The sequence below is a fragment of the Oncorhynchus masou genome, chromosome 12, assembly GCF_036934945.1.
Source record: "Oncorhynchus masou masou isolate Uvic2021 chromosome 12, UVic_Omas_1.1, whole genome shotgun sequence".
Lineage (NCBI taxonomy): Eukaryota > Metazoa > Chordata > Actinopteri > Salmoniformes > Salmonidae > Oncorhynchus > Oncorhynchus masou.
The window spans coordinates 21040432-21059777 of NC_088223.1; the positions used below are offsets into that span (position 1 = coordinate 21040432).

General features: G+C 42.4%; 1 protein-coding gene across 4 annotated transcripts in view; it reads left to right on the top strand.

Annotated features, from left to right (window-relative positions):
• LOC135549680 (protein tyrosine phosphatase type IVA 3) overlaps positions 1–19346 on the top strand; it is a 68551-nt gene that overhangs the window by 11012 nt on the left and 38193 nt on the right. The window contains exon 1 of one of the 4 annotated variants that reach the window (XM_064979874.1): positions 17119–17329. The exons of 1 other annotated variant lie outside the window; for it this stretch is intronic. The gene's annotated coding sequence lies outside the window, so the exon portion shown is untranslated. 2 more of the 4 variants (XM_064979872.1, XM_064979875.1) reach the window with 2 other exon arrangements.

Below are 19346 nucleotides of genomic sequence, written 5' to 3' on the forward strand. Positions count from 1 at the left end.
GTCACCTTGTTCATTGATCGTCTGGGAGATGTCCGGTTGTCCTCCTCGCGCAGACCTCTTCTAAATAACTTGCTGAGCCCCAGCTCATTCCATCCACTGGAAGGTAAGAGCATACTAAGCAGCCGCCTGGTTCCCATGGATCATCCCTTGGGTTGGCGTCCTGCAGCTGGAGCCGAACGCGCCGGGGAGTGGCACACTTGTCACCATCGTTACGCGCACCTGCGCGTCATCAGACTCACCTAGACTCCATCCCTTCCCTGATTACCTTCCTTGATTACCTTCCTTATATATGTCACTCCTTTTGGTTCCTTCCCCAGGCATTACTGTTTCTGTTTCATGTCTGTTCATGTTTCTGTTTCATGTCTGTTCTTGTTTCTTGTTTTGTATTATGTTGTGTTTTATTTATTAAAACATTCACTCCCTGAACTTGCTTCCCGACTCTCAGCGCACATCGTCACAGTAGACTTCTAGTCCAACTCGAGGCGTGCACACCATCCACTGCTTCAGAGTATATTACTTGCTAATGTTCCATTTTTAAACATTTCTTTTTAACCTTCATTTAACGAGGCAAGTCAGTTAAGAACAAAATCTTATTTACAATGACAGCCTACTGAGGAACAGTAGTTTAACTGCCTTGTTCAGGGGCATAACGATAGATTTTTACCTTGTCGGCTCAGGGATTCGAACCAGCAACCTTTTGGTTACTGGCCCAACGCTCTAACCACTAGGCCAGTGGTCACCAACCTTTTCAGAGTCAAGATCACTTTCTGAGTCAAAATGCATGCCGAGATCGACTGCTCAGATTTTGTATTAATATGACTTAAAAAATGTTAGCCTTTGCAACATTAACTTCTTGAAACTCCCCATCCCGGATCCGGGATCGTGACTAAAGCCTCAGGCTCATTAGCATAACGCAACGTTAACGATTTCTGAAAATTGCAAATAAAATGAAAATAATGCGCCTACTCTCAAGCTTAGCCTTTTCTTAACAACACTGTCATCTCAGATTTTCAAAATATGCTTTGGAACCATAGCAATTCACTAATTTGTGTAAGAGTATGCTAAGCTAGCTTAGCATTTTGAGTAGCATTTAGCACGCAACATTTTCACAAAAACCAGATAACCAAATAAATAAAATCATTCACCTTTGAAGAGCTTCGGATGTTTTCAATGAGGAGACTCTCAGTTACATAGCAAATGTGCAGTTTTTCAAAAAAAATATTATTTGTGTAGGACAAATCGCTCCGTTTTGTTCACGTTTGGCTATGAAAAAAACCTGTATACAGTTATAGCCTGAACTCATTAGCATAATGTAACATTAACGATTTCTGAAAATCGCAAATAAAATGAAAATAATGCGCCTACTCTCAAGCTTAGCCTTTTCTTAACGACACTGTCATCTCAGATTTTCAAAATATGCTTTGGAACCATAGCAATTCACTAATTTGTGTAAGAGTATGCTAAGCTAGCTTAGCATTTTGAGTAGCATTTAGCACGCAACATTTTCACAAAAACCAGATAACCAAATAAATAAAATCATTCACCTTTGAAGAGCTTCGGATGTTTTCAATGAGGAGACTCTCAGTTACATAGCAAATGTGCAGTTTTTCAAAAAAAATATTATTTGTGTAGGACAAATCGCTCCGTTTTGTTCACGTTTGGCTATGAAAAAAACCTGTATACAGTTATAGCCTGAACTCATTAGCATAATGTAACATTAACGATTTCTGAAAATCGCAAATAAAATGAAAATAATGCGCCTACTCTCAAGCTTAGCCTTTTCTTAACGACACTGTCATCTCAGATTTTCAAAATATGCTTTTGAACCATAGCAATTCACTAATTTGTGTAAGAGTATGCTAAGCTAGCTTAGCATTTTTGAGTAGCATTTAGCACGCAACATTTTCACAAAAACCAGATAACCAAATAAATAAAATCATTTACCTTTGAAGAGCTTCGGATGTTTTCAATGAGGAGACTCTCAGTTACATACCAAATGTGCAGTTTTTCCTGAAAGCGTCTTTGTGTAGGAGAAATCGCTCCGTTTTGTACATCACATTTGGCTACCGAAACGAACCGAAAATTCAGTCACCTACAACGTCAAACTTTTTCCGAATTAACTCCATAATATCGACCGAAACATGGCAAACGTTGTTTGGAATCAATCCTCAAGGTGTTTTTTCACATATCTCTTCATTGGTATATCGTTCGTGGAAGCCTGCATTCTTCTCTGAATTCTGTGGAAAAATACTTGGAGCTGACTTTTGCGCACCAATTTCGGCGCAGGACACCGGGCGGACACCTGGTAAATGTGGTCTCTTATGGTCAATCTTCCAATGATATGCCTACAAATACGTCACAATGCTGCAGACACCTTGGGGAAACGACAGAAAGGGCTGACTCACTCCTCTCGCATTCACAGCCATATAAGGAGACAATGGAAAACAGAGCCTCAAAAATCCTGCTCATTTCCTGGATGCCGTTTCATCTTGGTTTTGCCTGTAGCTCACGTTCTAGGGCACGCACAGAAAATATCTTTGCAGTTCTGGAAACGTCAGAGTGTTTTCTTTCCAAAGCTACCAATTATATGCATAGTCGAGCATCTTTTTGTGACAAAATATTGCGCTTAATACGGGCACGTCTTTTTATCCAAAAATGATATAGCGCCCCCAGAGTTTCAACAGGTTAACCAATTAAAAACAGTACTGTGGCAATGAGGTTTGTGCAGTAAGCTATAGGCCCAATAAATTACCACCGCACACTGGCTTTGCTTGAATTTATCTGCCAATGCATTGTTGTTTCAAAATTTGAGGTAGGCTATATGATCACACTGGTGATAGGATCCATTGTTGTATAACTTGTGAGGCACAGCTGAGTGAACATATATTTTAAATAATTAGATTTTTATTTACTGGGCTGATGGTGCCTGCATCTGGTCAGTCTCAGTGGAGGGAGAGAACAGCAGAGGGTCCATCTCTCAACATCCCTCTGCTCTCCCATTCCTCCACTGACACTGACCAAAAAGGACACCATCTTCCACCTGATGGCGAAACTCGTGTCGCACCGCATTATTTCTGCCGCATGGGAAAATGCATGTTGTTACTCCTATCACCAGGGAAAATTCATGTTGTTACTCCTATCACCAGAGAAAATGCATGTTGTTACTCCTATCACCAGAGAAAATGCATGTTGTTACTCCTATCACCAGAGAAAATTCATGTTGTTACTCCTATCACCAGAGAAAATGCATGTTGTTACTCCTATCACCAGAGAAAATGCATGTTGTTACTCCTATCACCAGAGAAAATGAAATATTCCTTGCTATTAAAATAGACCCAAGCTGCTAATAATAACGCAAGCCAACAGATACACTTTCCTACTCATTCATTACTGCTGCACTGCTTCTTGTAGCGCTGAGTGGAAATAGGACAAACATGCATTTTATGGGTTCTAAGTGTTGAATACAAAGTGTTGACAGTGCTGAGTAAGAACTTAAACACGAACTCACTCAGAAACAGCATCTCTTTGCTGTATTTGTTGACAGTCTCTCTCTAGTCATGCTTTTGAAATCTCAGGGTTACTCAACCTTGCACCTTAGAGGCTGATGCCTTATGTACATAGACATGGAATCACTGGTCACTTTAATAATGTTTACTCATGCCATATAATTGAAGTCGGAACTTTACATACACCTTCGCCAAATACTTTTAAACAAAGTTTTTCACAATTCCTGACATTTAATTCTAGTAAAAATTCCGTGTCTTAGGTCAGTTAGGATCACCATTTTATTTTAATGTGAATTGTCAGAATAATGGCAGAGAGTGATTTATTTCTTCACATTCCCAGTGGGTCAGAAGTTTACATACATTTAATTAGTATTTGGTAGCATTGCCTTTAAATTGTTTAACTTGGATCAAACGTTTCGGGTAGCCTTTCACAAGCTTCCCACAATAGGTGGGGTGAATTTGGGCCCATTCCTCCTGGCAGAGCTTGTGTAACTGACTCAGGTTTGTAGGCCTCCTTGCTCGCACACACTTTTCCAGTTCTGCCCACACATTTTCTATAGGACTGAGGTCAGGGCTTTGTGATGGCCACTCCAATACCTTGACTTTGTTGTCCTTAAGCCATTTTGCCACAACTTTGGATGTATGCTTGGGGTCATTGTCCATTTGGAAGACCCAAGCTTTAACTTCCTGACTGATGTCTTGAGATGTTGCTTCAATACATCCACATAATTATCCGTCCCCATGATGCCATCTATTTTGTGAAGGGCACCAGTCCCTCCTGCAGCAAAGCACCCCACAACATGATGCTGCCACCCCCGTGCTTCACGGATGGGATGGTGTTCTTCGGCTTGCACGCTTCCCCCTTTTTCCTCCAAACATAACGATGGTCATTATGGTCAAAAAGTATGATCAATTGTTGGAAAAATTACTTGTCATGCACAAAGTAAATGTCCTAACCGACTTGCAAAACTATAGTTAACAAAAATTTGTGGAGTGGTTGAAAAATGAGTTTTTAATGACTCCAACCTAAGTGTATGTAAACTTCCAACTTCAACTGTATGTAAATGCTGTATTCTACTGTATTTTAGTCAATGCCATTCCGACGTTGCTCATCCTAGTATTTATATATTTCTTAATTCCATTCTTTTACTTTTAGATTTGTGAATTTGTGCGATATTGCTGCGCTGTTGGAGCTAGGAACTCAAGCATTTAGCTACACCTGCAATAACATCTGCTAAATATGTGACCAATAACATCTGCTAAATATGAGACCAATAACATCTGATTTGTTTTTTTATCCTCCTAAATATATGAATTCTTAGCGTTGTGTAATATCAGTCACATTTGAATTATGTCTAGTTACTCACATTAGGATGTTTTGGGTGGAAGGAGTAGATTGGCCTAGATTGTGGTAGTAGATTTTTTCCCCCCTTGACTGCTAGGATGCAGTGTCAGAAGTGAAAGGATAAATTAGGTTAAATGAGGTTAAGTGGATCCTTGCTGTAAAGTAGTGGTTTCTAAAAACTCACTCCTGTCTGTAGAAGCCACTAACACCCACACAACAGGGGTGCGTACAAATGATCTTTCTCCTGAAGTGTGCACTTGTTTACTTCATGTATTTAAAAGGAAATGACTGGTGTATGGAAACTCCCTCTAGCCCATTCCAACACCAATCCAATGCTTTTAAATTTGTGGGGATCAGTGAACGAGTGCACACTTCAGGAGGAAGGAGAGATTATTTGGACACAGCCATTGTCTGTGACCTGCTGCTAGGGAGGCAATTTCCATAAATGGCCTTAGCTTTGGGACACAACATCTGGAGTGTGTGCATTGGTCGAACTCCCAGTGTTGTGCATCATTCTGGTGGTTAGCAACGGAAAATAACCATATCTCAATATAGCCGGCTTCACCTACACAACGTTTCCTGTCAACAACAGCATATGTATAAATCTCTAGGAACTGTATTTACCAGAAAAAGTGAAATATTTTATTTTCCCTTGCCAACCACCAGAATGATGAACAACTCAGGGATGCCACAGTAGGCAACCAAACTGAGCTAGCCCAGACACACTGGTCCTAGGGCCTGTCTCCTGTCCTTTCTCCCTTCCTCATGTGTGTGTCACAGTAGACCCAGGGTCTGGTTCATTGATTGTGAGAATGGGGGAGGATGGAAATCATGATGAATCCATTTCCTCCCAATAATACAGAGCTGATCAGAGAGCGAAGCAGAGCATTGAACCCCAGACACTAGCAGTCTATCATTAGGTTGGGGTAGAGATTATCTTATGCACAGAGTTTACCCCTCATACCAACCAGCAACAGGTTCCTTAACACAGAAGGACAATAAAATGACCTACCAACTAATATTGTCTGTGTCTTGTGAAGTATGTCCTGTACACTGAGTATACCAGACATTAGGAATACCTTCCTAATATTGAGTTGCACCCCCACTTTTGCCCTCAGAACTGCTTCAATTTGTGTCTCAGGACTTAAAAATCCTTCTTTAACCTGTCTTCCCCCTTTCATCTACACTGATTGAAGTGGATTTAACAAGTGACATCAATAAGGGATCATAGCTTTCACCTGGATTCACCTGCTCAGTCCATATCATGGAAAGAGCAGGTGTTCCTAATGTTTTGTACATTTGGTGTATGTTGTGTATAGGCTAAGTGAAGTGTCTTGTGATTTATTTTATTTTATTAGGATCAGGTGCCAATAACACCAATGGTGACAGCTAGTCTTACTGGAGTCCGATGTGATATGTATGTCTAGAACAAATGCATGTAAGGTTGCCAAGCAAATTTACCTATGGGACGATAAAGGATTCATTCATTAAAATCCCATACTTTGTGAAATCACGATGTAATGCAGCAGATGACATTGGTAATGGAGAATTCCAAAACCATATGGAATTAAATGACAAAAGCAGCTTCATTTTGAATGGATGTTGCATGCCATTGAAATGGTGCTTCAGTTCCTTCATGTATCAGCACAGTTGCTTGAGATGTCACTTGCAACCTGCAACTGCAACAAAAGTCGTGTCAAAGTGGCTTTGTTGCCTAACCATAACCATTAGGTGGGTGAATGCAAAACTGACTGAAGATCAGTGTTTGGAGCCATCATTACTTTGATCATGTATTCAGTCATGATGGCTAATGTTTTTCACCGTGGGTTGCTTGCTGACCTACTCAGTTTCGCATGGAGGAAAGGTTGTGTTCATGTGTTCAGGACATGGACATACCATCCCTGGAGTTTTGCTCCAGTCCTGTGTGCTGTTGATGGATGACAGATGTCTCTTTTGTTGGCCTCGTGATGACAGCCAGTGGAGGCCCAGCCTCGGGCGGGAAAGGTTCCACTCAAAGGTCAGGGATCAAGTTATGTAAATGTCGCACAAGGGACTTCAGGAGCCATGTTGAGGCAATGAAAATCAAAGCTCCCGCACTCCCCCAACTGGTAAATACGACTGAAAATGCTAACCCCTAATATGTGACTGGCTGCATAAAGTGTTTTATGGTGTAGTTCACCTCAGTTCAGGGTCATGTTCTGCAGGGCACACCGTAGCGGAACATTTTGCAACAGAAAGGGGAAATGTGTGTGTTCATAATGGATAAATTCAGGTAGTCTACCTCCAGTTTCAAAATGTTCTCTCCCCTCTGGACACGACCCAAACAAGTCACGCTCTATACATGGAGCTCCCAGGTCGGTTGTAAACCTTCACACGTATGCTGACGTTTCAGGCCTATAGACGTGACGCTGGTTTGAAATGGTTTAGAGGCCACCTGGATTCCTCTTGGTGGATGTGTGAAATATTGCCGCTAATGACATCTGGGAGGTGGCATTGACACCTTCTGAAGCACTGACGTCTGGGTAAGGGCTCTCAGCTGCTGCTCTACTGCTTCTTCTGTTTGGGCACCTCCGGTTGCGACCTTTAACCCTTAGTGGAATGGTGCTGCTTTGAAGTTGGCGGCCACATCTTCATGAATGTATAGGATATTCTCACCCCATTGCTGTGTTGTGTGTTACCCTGCTACCATGACAACAGTGTTACAATGTAAAGCTTGTTGTAGCAGACCTATTTCATGCATTTGAAGTTTGATTGTTACTCTTATTGGAACGATTGATGTGCTGTGATTCTTGTTTTGGTAGTCTGTGTTAAAAGGTTACTGTAGGACATTAGTTAGGTATGTTGATAAGTGGATTTGTTGCAACTAATTTAATTTCCCCCTCCATATCAGTATCCATTTCCATGCCAATCATTTTTATTTCCTAATTTAGTATGGCCTGCCTTCTTAATTTTCAAATGGCAGTGGTCAGTGGATGGCCCAAAATTCATGAAGCACGTCTTTGATTTCAACACACACACACACAGCCTCCCTCCCCAACTCTCCCATGTTATGTCATACTGTGCAGCCCTCGGTTCTCTGTACCCACTGGCCTAAATGCATCAGAAAGCAGCTGGCAGGTTTATTTTTAGTTCAGTTTCAGTCGAGAGAGCATCAAGTCCCCACTCAGGGAAATCGCTTCACTGAAGTGCCTGGTGTCAAAACAGCCCTGTTGGACATGGAGGTTACACACTGAGACACATACACGGACAAAACTCCCACATAAACACACACACAGGCCACATTCAGTCACAACCATCACCCCGCTGCATGATGCTACACTCACTTGACCTCTCAAATTGTGTCTCCACAACGATTAAACCATAATTCTTTGAAGAGGTCACCGCCATAATAATAAACGCCAGAATTTTAAGGAGGCCACCATCTTGGCACAGTGAAATGACATGGCATTTCCCGAGTGACGCAGCGGTCTAAGGCACTGCTAGCGGCATCACTACAGACCCTGGTTTGATCCTGGGCTGTATCACAACAGGCCATGATCGGGAGTACCATAAGGCGGCGCATAATTGGCCCAGCGCCGTCTGGGTTAGGGGAGGGTTTGGCCAGGGTAGGCCGTCAATGTAAATAAGAATTTGTTCTTAAGTGTCATGCCAAGTTAAATAAAGGTTAAATATTTTTGTACATTTTTTTTTTGTTCTTCAAAATAGCAACTCGACCTACTTGATCATCCATGCACCAAGTCTGAGTCTCCTCAAACTTCTGAGAACCAAGCCTGAACCGAGGCCTCCAGGCAGGCCCCTCTATGAACACCGCCAAGGTGCAGAAATAAATATCTCCAAATTCCAAGGGGACACGTTGCAACAACGTGACATGGGTGCTGAGTGCACGGCCACTAGGGATGTATCTGCACATGAAACCCCCAATGTTGATCCGGGGTGGACTGTTGGGCCCGGTGGCGGTGGCATCTTGAGGATGGATAGCAAAATGGGCTCTCCTCCCAAACCTTGTTGGTCCTGAAAGGTGTGCAGTCGACCCTCCACTCCCTGGTTTCCAGTTTACTTTTAAGTGCCATCATACCCAGGCCCCAGATGCCCACACCTGCTCGAAAAATTGTCAGTGTAAAAAAGAGCTGTGTAATTGTTCTGAAGAGACAGCCACTCCATATTATAATGGCATATAGACATCCACTGGGCACAGATGTTAATTCAACATCTATTCCATTGAATGACGTGGGAACAAAGTTGATTCAACCAGTGTGTGCCCAGTGGGTGGGAGCTCAATGGAGGATAATACGGGTGTGTGTGTGGGGGGGGGGGCATTTCCATCAAAAAGTACCCATGAGAACCAACATGTATCAACAAAAACTAGTTCATAAGAGCATTTCAAATTGGGTGTCAAATTAAAGGCTATTTTAAAAACAAAAAATGATGTTTTAAGTGAGAAGTAGGCATTGGTCTGAAGCTGAAAAAGAAAGGAAGATTGATTAGAATTAACATTCTTGAAGAATTAACAAGTAATTGAAGACCTGACAATTAGTTAGTGATTTCACTGATATACATTTTGTGATTAAAATTTGAATTGGTAGCGGAATTGGGTCACCTGCTACTGTCCTCACTTCCACTCGCATACTGTTATGTTCAGCAATCTCTCTCTCTCTCTCGCAGTACAGTACATTGTAATGCACTGTATGGAACTCTACCCTACTCTACTGCACTGTACTCTACACTACTGCACTGTACTGAACTATACCCTACTCTACTACACTGTACTGAACTCTACCCTACTTTACTGTACTGAACTATACTCTACTGAACTCTACTCTACTGCGCTGTACTGAAATCTACCCTACTTTACTGTACTGAACTATACTCTACTGCACTGAACTCTCTACTGTGCTGTACTGAACTCTACCCTATTTTACTATACTGAACTGTACCCTACTCTACTGCACTGTACTGAACTCTACCCTACTCTACTGCACTGTACTGAACTATACCCTACTCTACTGCACTGTACTGAACTCGACTACACTGTACTGAACTCGACTGCACTGAACTCTACCCTACTGTACTGAACTCTACCCTACTTTACTGTACTGTACTGAACAATACTCTACTGCACCGTACTGAACTCTACTCTACTGCGCTGTACTGAACTCTACTGCACTGTACTGAACTCTACCCTACTGTGCTGTACTGTACTCTACCCTACTGTGCTGTACTGAACTCCACCCTACTGTGCTGTACTGAACTCTACCCTACTGTGCTGTACTGAACTCTACCCTACTGTGCTGTACTGAACTCTACCCTACTGCACTATACTGAACTCTACCCTACTCTACTGCATTGTACTGAACTCTACCCTACTCTACTGCACTATACTGAACTCTACCCTACTCTACTGCACTATACTGAACTCTACCCTACTCTACTGCACTATACTGAACTCTACCCTACTCTACTGCACTATACTGAACTCTACCCTACTCTACTGCACTATACTGAACTCTACCCTACTCTACTGCACTATACTGAACTCTACCCTACTCTACTGCACTCTGCTGAACTCTACCCTACTCTACTGCACTCTGCTGAACTCTACTGTACTGAACTCTACTCTACTGCACTGTACTGAACTCTACCCTAATCTACTGTTCTGTGCTGTATTTTACTGCACTGTACTTTACTGTGTCTACTGTGCTGCGCTGTGATGTCCAAACTTAAGAAATGTGGAATTGCCCTTGGTGTGTCAACCATAGTAATAGAATGAAAACAAACTCATTCTAGTTTAACGGTGTCAAAAGTCCTTGATCCATTCGATCGGATCCTTACATTTTTCCAGTCAGTTCACGTGTTGTGTATGTGTGCATCCATCAACCTTGTACCTCCTGAGATTTACTGATCTCAACATCCCTGCCTCTCGCTTTCTCTCCTGTTGATTGCATGTGACCCTTGAGTCTAACCTGCACAAACACACAGCACAGCACCACACAATTAAGCTCCACCATAGCTCCCACTTGTACTGACTTCTGGGAATTGGACCCTCAGGGACCTCAGCCTGTAATTGTGTGTTTCTGTTTGTTTAACTGCTGAGTCAATGCCCTGTGCTGCTCACCCACCTATAATCTGTTTGTCACTTCACTTTAAAGATTTATGGGGTTGGACTTTACTGTTTTGATTGTCAGGGTGGTATAGAATAGGCTTGCAATTTACTTGCCATTTAGCTTGTTTTTGTTTTAGATTAAAAAAAATCTGTATTTAACCAGGAAGGGCTCATTGAGATTAAAATCTCTTTTTCAAGAGCGCCCTGGCCAAGATAGGCAGCACCAAGTCATTACAAAAAAGATTACAGACAGACAACATGAAAAACTACAAGTAATCTAGTAAAAACCATTGAATTCACAAGAGTATAAAACAGCAAATTAAAAACATTGACAGGTCAGGGAATCAGCCTCAAAATCCTTCATCTGTGATTTAAAAACACCAATCGGGACAAGTTCTTCCAGTTTAGAAGTATTTTGTAAGGTGTTCCAAGGCGATGGCGCAGAGTACATAAAAGCCCTTTGACCAAATTCAGTTTGGACATTTGGAACAGTTAGCAGGATAAAGTCCAGCGAACGAAGAGACGACCCACCACATTTCTGAACAATAAAAATGCACAAATAAAAAGGTAGTAAACCCAAAATGGCTTTGTAAATAAAAGTATACCAGTAATTGAGCTTACGAGTAACTAGAGAAGGCCAGCCAACCCTGGTATACAAAGTGCAGTGGTGTGTTTGGGTTTTGCAGTTTAAAATAAATCTCAAAGTGCCATGGTAAAGAGTGTCAATTGATCTCAAACACTGAGCGGAAGCATTCATATATAAAATATCCCCATAGTCTAGTAAAGGCATAAATGTAGCTGATACTAGCCACCTTCTGGCTTCAAAAGAAAAACAGGCCTTCTTCCTAAAATAAAATCCCAATTTCAGCTTAAATTTTTTTGCAAGTTGTTGAATATGCAATTTAAAAGAGAGGCCGTCATCAATTAAAATTCCAAGATATTTATATGAGGTTACAACCTCAATCTCCTTGCCCTGACAGGTAGTAATAGGTGAAAGGTTCAGATTTCTTGCATTAGAAAACACCATTAATTTTGTTTTGTCAGTATTGAGGATAAGCGTCAATTGACACAAGGTATGTTGAACTGTATAAAAAGCAGTTTGCATGTTCTGGAAAGCTTTTGTAAGAGATGCGGGACAACAGGAAATAACAGTAGCATCAGCATAAAAATGAAGTTGTGCATTTTGGACATTTTTGTCTAAATCATTTATATAAATAGTGCGTAAGAGACAACCAAGTACAGAGCCTTGGGGCACACCATTCAAGACAGATTATTTAACAGACATAAGCCCATCAAATTGAGTGCATTGAGTTCTATCAGACAGATAGTTAGCAAACCATGCAACTGCATGCTCCGAAAGACCTACACTCGACAATCTCTGCCTTAGTATAGCATGATCAACTGTATCAAAAGCCTTAGAGAGATCAATAAAAAGTGAGACACAGTGCTGTTTTTTGTCAATGGCTTCAGTGAAATCATTTAAAACCTTCATGGCTTCTGTAATTGTGCTATGCTTCTTCCTGAAGCCCGATTGGTACATTGATAAAATAGAGTTAGTAAATAAAAACTCTTTTCACTTTTCACTTACAAGGGTTTCAAGTATTTTCACCAGGGGTGACAACTTTGAGATTGGCTTATAATTATTTAAAAGAGTTGGATCTCCCCCTTTTAAAAGTGGTAGGACAAATGCTGATTTCCAGATCTTTGGAATTTCATTACATTCCGGGGTTAGATTGAACAGATATGTAAGTGGTTCAGCTATGAAATCAGCTGCCAGATTTAAAAAGCAGGGATCCAAAAGATCAGGACCTGCAGGCTTTCTCTGATCTAAGGATTTCAGGGCTTTATGTACCACCTGCACTGAGAATGGCGAAAAGCTAAAAGTAGTTGCCTGGGCATGCAAGGCAGGGAAAGGCTAGACCGAAGAGCTGTATGGCTATTGTTTAGAAAGGGGGGCTCAGGGGAAAGGGAGACCTGCTGGACAGACAAGGTAATGAACGGCGGCAATGAAAGCAAGATTGTGCCAAGCCAACTTGACAGTATTTAAAAAAAAAATGCTACCGCCATTCAGGATGCACTGTTTGTTTCAATTATAATTTTTGGGGGACAAAAACGGACAAATGTAACTAAGGCTGGGAATGTCAATACAATCAAACTAGTAAGGACAATGATCACAAGTCAGTCATAACGTGGCTAATATGCTACTGTATCTATTTATGTAGCAATATATAAAACACAGCGCCTAACACTAGCTAACTAGATTGCTGCGAGGAGGACGTTATGTCATTGGAGGAGTGGCTGAGTGACTAACTTTTCCCCGTATCGTTTTTTGGCGGTTACACAGCTAGAGATGCAGGTGTCATTTGTTTAGCTAGCAATAAATGTGAATCGCTTCATTAGCTAGCTATCTAGGCAAAAAAGTAATTGTTCGTCACGAACGCTCTGTAAAACATGTAGACAGCCTAACCAGCTTTGCTAAGGCGAGTAAAATGGTCAGAATGAGATGTTCTCTGTGTTTCTGGAATTAGCAAGCGAGCCAACTTTAGCCAGTTAGCTTGGGTGCTTGATTGGGACAACACATGCTGCAGAGGACGAGCAGGCTAGTCCCCATCATTTATCAGTGCAATTTTTTGTTGTTGTTGATCCAATTGGTAGTTACAGTCTTGTCCCATCGCTGCAACTCCCATACGGACTCTGGAGAGGCAAAGGTCGAGAGCCATGAGTTCTCTGAAACACGACCCCAACAAGCTGCACTGCTTTTGACACACTGCTTGCTTAACCCGGAAGCCAGCCACACCAATGTGTCCGAGGAAACACTGTACAGCTGTTGACCGCACAACTGGCGCCCAAGCGCCCACCCGCCACAAGGAGTCTCTAGAGCGCAATGGGAAAAGGACATCCCAGCCAGCCAAACGTTCCCCTAACCCTGACTATGTTGGGCCAATTGTGCGCCTCCTCATGGGTCTTCTGGTCGCGGCCGGCTGCAACACAGCTGGGAACAATCCCAGATCTGTAGTGATGCCTCTAGCACTACAATGCAGTGAGCCGCCTCCAACGTTGTTTTATGCAATACCATAAGCTGCCTCCAACGTTGTTTTATGCAATACCATAAGCTGCCTCCAACGTTGTTTTATGCAATACCATAAGCTGCCTCCAACGTTGTTTTATGCAATACCATAAGCTGCCTCCAACGTTGTTTTATGCAATACCATAAGCCGCCTCCAACGTTGTTTTAGAGAATGTGGAAGTACGCCTCACAACCACAGACGACATGTATGGTGTTGTGTGGGCGAGCGGTTTGCGGTTGTCAACGTTGTGGACAAAGTGCCCCGTGGTGGTGGGGTTATGGTATGGCCAGGCATAAACTATGGACAACGAACACAATTGCATTTTATCAATGTCAATTTCAATACACAGAAATACTGTGACGAGATCCTAGGGCCTATTGTGAGGCCCATTTTATATTTAAGGTATATGTGACCAACAGATGGTACTGGGCAGACGCCACCTAGAGGTGGCTATTTATCAGTCTGAAGGCCTGAAGATTAAGAAACAGCTTCTGTCTTGCAGTCCCAGCATTGATGCACCTGTACAGTCTCCGCCTTCTAGATGGTAGCGGAGTGAACAGGCCGTGGCTCGGGTGGCTGAGGGGCCAAGCCAAATTTCTTCAGTCTCCTGAGGTTGAATAGGCACTGTTGTACCATCTTCACCACACCGTCTGTGTGGATGGACCATTTCCGGTTGTCAGTGATTTGCACGCCGAGGATCTTGAAGCTTTTCACCCTCTCCACTGCGACCCTGTCAATGTGGATGGGGGCGTGCGCCCTCAGCTGTCTCCTGAAGTTCATGATCAGCTCCTTTGTTTTGTTAACATTGAGGGAGAAGTTATTTTCCTGGCATGACTCCGCCAGGGCCCTCACCTCCTTTCTTGTAGGCTGTCTCGTTGTTGTTGGTCATCAGACCTTCCACTGTTGTGTTGTTGGCAAACTTGATGATTGAGTTGGAGATGTGTGTGGCCACGCATGGGCGAACAGGGAGTACAGGAGGAGGCTGAGCACACACCCCTGTGAAGCCTCCAGGTTGAGGATCAGTACACTGTACTCCCTGTTCACCCATGCGTGGCCACACACGTCTCCAACTTAATCATCAAGTTTACCAATTGGCATGCTGCCCACCTTCACCACCTGGGGTCGACCCATCAAGAAGTCTAGGACCCAGTTGCACAAGGCGGGGCTCAGACCCAGGGTCCAGAGCTTAGTGATGAGCTTGGGGGGCTCTATGGGGTTGAAGGCTGAGCTGTAGTTGATGAACAACATTCTTACATACAGTGAGCTCCAAAAGTATTGGGACAGTGGCACATTTTTTGTTTTTTTGGCTCTGTACTCCATCACTTTGGGTTTGAAATGATACAATGAAAATGAGTTGAAAGTGGAGACTGTCAGCTTTGTTTTAAGGGACATTTTTTTATTCATAACGGGTGAACTGTTTAGAAAGTACATAGTCGCCCAATTTTTGGCGATCAAAAGTTTTGGGACCAATTCACTTATGTGTATTAAAGTAGTAAAAAGTTACATTTCGGTCCCATATTCACAGCACGCAAGGCAAAACATTTGTTGGATGCATTTGCTTTTTACTACTTAACTTATTACTACTTTTAAAATTGAACCGCCAGCATTTTAGCAACATTTTATCTTATTAAAATCTGTTGATATACACCCCCAGGAAGAATGACACTTAATATTATTTTTAAAAACATTTTCTGACAAGTGAGCACTAAGATATGGTCATTTTCACGTTTTCATAAAGTCTTAGAATGTTTGGGAATTGCGTATACTAAGGCATTTGTAAAACTTCTATAGCAATACAGAGTGGGAAAGCGGCCGTGGACAATTAATAGACACTGCAAGAAATAAAACCTAATAAAAACATCTGTCTTGTGCAGGACTGGAGTCTACTCAGACCGGTGCGCCATAGCCAGTCAGAGGTACCGTAGGCCTTTATGCAAACAATGCAATTTGCTACAAGGGCCTGCCATCATTCACTTTGAACTAGATTGTGTTTACAGGCAGTTGCAACAGCACGACGTTAGATCATTAGAACACATTCAGCAAAAGCCACAAAATACACTTGAATGGATTTCTGCAAATTTGTAGCTTAATACCATGGGAGTCCAGCTCTCTTTCCCTATATGCACATCAACAACAACAAGATCAACAACTAATGCCAGCCAGAACAAGATTAGCTCAAATCTAATGAAGGAACATTAGATAAACCCTCTCAAACTTTCTCAGCTAGTTGACCGTCAAATTTTCACTGATAGGGTGGCGCCCAGTACATCACTGGGGCCAAGCTTCCTGCCATCCAGGACCTATATAATAGGTGGTGTCAGAGGAAAGCCCATAAAATTGTCAGAGACTCCAGTCAACCAAGTCATAGACTGTTCCCTCTGCTACCGCACGGCAAGCGGTACCGGAGCGCCAAGTCTAGGACCAAAACGCTCCTTAACCGCTTCTACCCCCAAGCCATAAGACTGCCAGACTATTTACATTGACCCCCCCTACAATGCAGTCACTTCATCCCTACCTTCATCCCATACCTATCCCTACCTATGTACACTAACCTGTACCCTGCACACTGACTAGCCTCGTTTATTGTTATTTTATTGTTACTTTTTAGAATTTTTTACATAAGTTTATTTGGCAAATATTCTCTTAACTCTTTAACTGCATTGTTGGTTAAGGGCTTGTAAGTAAGCATTTCACGGTACTTATTGTATCCAGACCATGTGACAAATACAATTTGATTTGAACCCCAAATTTTTAGAGTGTGGGGGACCTGAGCCTTTATTCATTTTAATAAATTAATAAACTTTCAAGAATCTCTACACAAAATATAAAAAAATGTATGGAACATTGGCACAAATATTTCCATTGCTTTGGAGTAAGGGGAGCAATTCTCCTCAATTTCACTCTCCTAATCTCAATTACATTGATTATCCTACATTGGGGATAAATGAAAGATTTAGTGGAAGACGGTTGTACACTTCCCTGACCATGTTTATTTCTTCCTGCAAGTGAGAGACACTTTTGGCGGGTTCAGCAGCATTTACTGAGATGAGAACTGAAGAATGAAGATGGGTGGGATTGACCGTTGTGGGCGGCTCTCTCTCCACTCGTATGAGGAGAGGCTCTGTCTGCTTTGCTATGATATGAGCGGCAGACCCGACCTAGTGTAGCCGAGTCATAAATAAATCAAGTCTGAACTGTCTCAACCGAGTCAGAGAAAATGGTATTTGGTGTCGGCTGTTAACCTCCAGTGATTATCTTGGGAATAACAGAACAGGCTGAATTATTTCGAGCAGGGAGCTAGCTGCGTAAGGTAGGCTAAAGCAGCACAGGGAGGGGCAAGAGAGCGGTAGAGACGGGCGCACAAACTATTTTGGCCACGTCTGTTCTCATAACCAACGCTCTACAAACTGAAAGCCGTTCTGCAAGAGATGTTTGGTCTGACTTTGTCGTAAGGTTTACTCATAATTCCGAGGAGCGGTAAGAGGATTCGATGTACGTGGACCAGTGCCATACATTTAGATAAATATATGGATCTGATGTGGATTGAATGTGTTTTTTACACCGGCAGTTTTAAATTGTCGGAGTGAACCGAGGTGCGTCTTTGCGCGGCTGGGGGGGTCTACCGTCGGTCAGTGTCTGTCAAACAGCGGCTCACTGGGGGCAGTCTTATTGGCTTTTTTATGGCACTGATTGAATTGGATTTTGAGGTTATAAAGTTTACCTGTATTAGTGTGTGTCAGTGTAATGCTCCACAATTCTTCAATATTGTAGACTAGGCTAATAATGGTATAATTGAATCTGGAGCAGAACTAATATGGGCAATTGTAAACAATTCCTGAAATCGTATTTTTTTATTGAACACGTATAGTATGTAGGTTGTAAAGCAGATAAATTCTGTTCTCTGTGAAAATGTTCTCATAAATGTAATGTTTTTATTGTTATTTTGACCCTTAGAGAATCATTTCCAGCATATCTAATGTGGAAAATTGGTTGGGGAAATGAAAACAGTGATGGAAGGTGAATTGAATGCCTTTTTGTTGCTCATTTAATAAACAAACCATTATTTTATGTTGCACACCATCTTGAATCATAATTTACATACAGGGCTGACCCTAGCCTTTTGGAGGCCCTAAGTGAGATTTGGTTGCAGACCACATTTTGAAATTGCACGTTGTGTAGTCTTCTATTCTAACTCTCAACAGTAAATTGAGACCTCTACTGAGTCCGCCCCCACCTTAAGAAAGTCTGTGTATATACAGTCGTGGCCAAAAGTTTTGAGAATGACACAAATATTCATTTCCACAAAGTTTGTTGCTTTAGTGTCTTTAGATATTTTTGTCAGATGTTACTATGGAATACTGAAGTATAATTACAAGTATTTCATATCTGTCAAAGGCTTTTATTGATAATTACATGAAGTTGATGCAGAGAGTAAATATTGCAGTGTTGACCCTTATTTTTCAAGACCTCTGCAATCCGCCATGGCATGCTGTCAATTAACTTCTGGGCCACATCCTGACTGATGGCAGCCCATTCTTGCATAATCAATGCTTGGAGTTTGTCAGAATTTGTGGGTTTTTGTTTGTCCACCCGCCTCTTGAGAATTGACCACAAGTTCTCAATGGAATTAAGGTCTGGGGAGTTTCCTGGCCATGGACCCAAAATATCAATGTTTTGTTCCCTGAGCCACTTCGTTATCACTTTTGCCTTATGGCAAGGTGCTCCATCATGCTGGAAAAGGCATTGTTCGTCACCAAACTGTTCCTGGGTGGTTGGGAGAAGTTGCTCTCAGAGGGTGTGTTGGTATCATTCTTTATTCATGGCTGTGTTCTTAGGCAAAATTGTGAGTGAGCCCACTCCCTTGGCTGAGAATCAACCCCACACATGAATGGTCTCAGGATGCTTTACTGTTGGCATGACACAGGACTGATGGTAGCGCTCACCTTGTCTTCTCCGGACAAGCATTTTTCCGGATGCCCCAAACAATCGGAAAGGGGATTCATCAGAGAAAATGACTTTACCCCAGTTCTCAGCAGTCCAATCCCTGTACCTTTTGCAGAATATCAGTCTGTCCCTGATGTTTTTCCTGGAGAGAAGTGGCTTCTTTGCTGCCCTTTTTGACACCAGGCCATCCTCCAAAAGTCTTCGCCTCACTGTGTGTGCAGATGCACTCACACCTGCCTGCTGCCATTCCTGAGCAAGCTCTGTACTGGTGGTGCCCCGATCCCGCAGCTGAATCAACTTTAGGAGACGGTCCTGGCGCTTGCTGGACTTTCTTGGGTGCCCTGAAGTCTTCTTCACAACAATTGAACCGCTCTCCTTCAAGT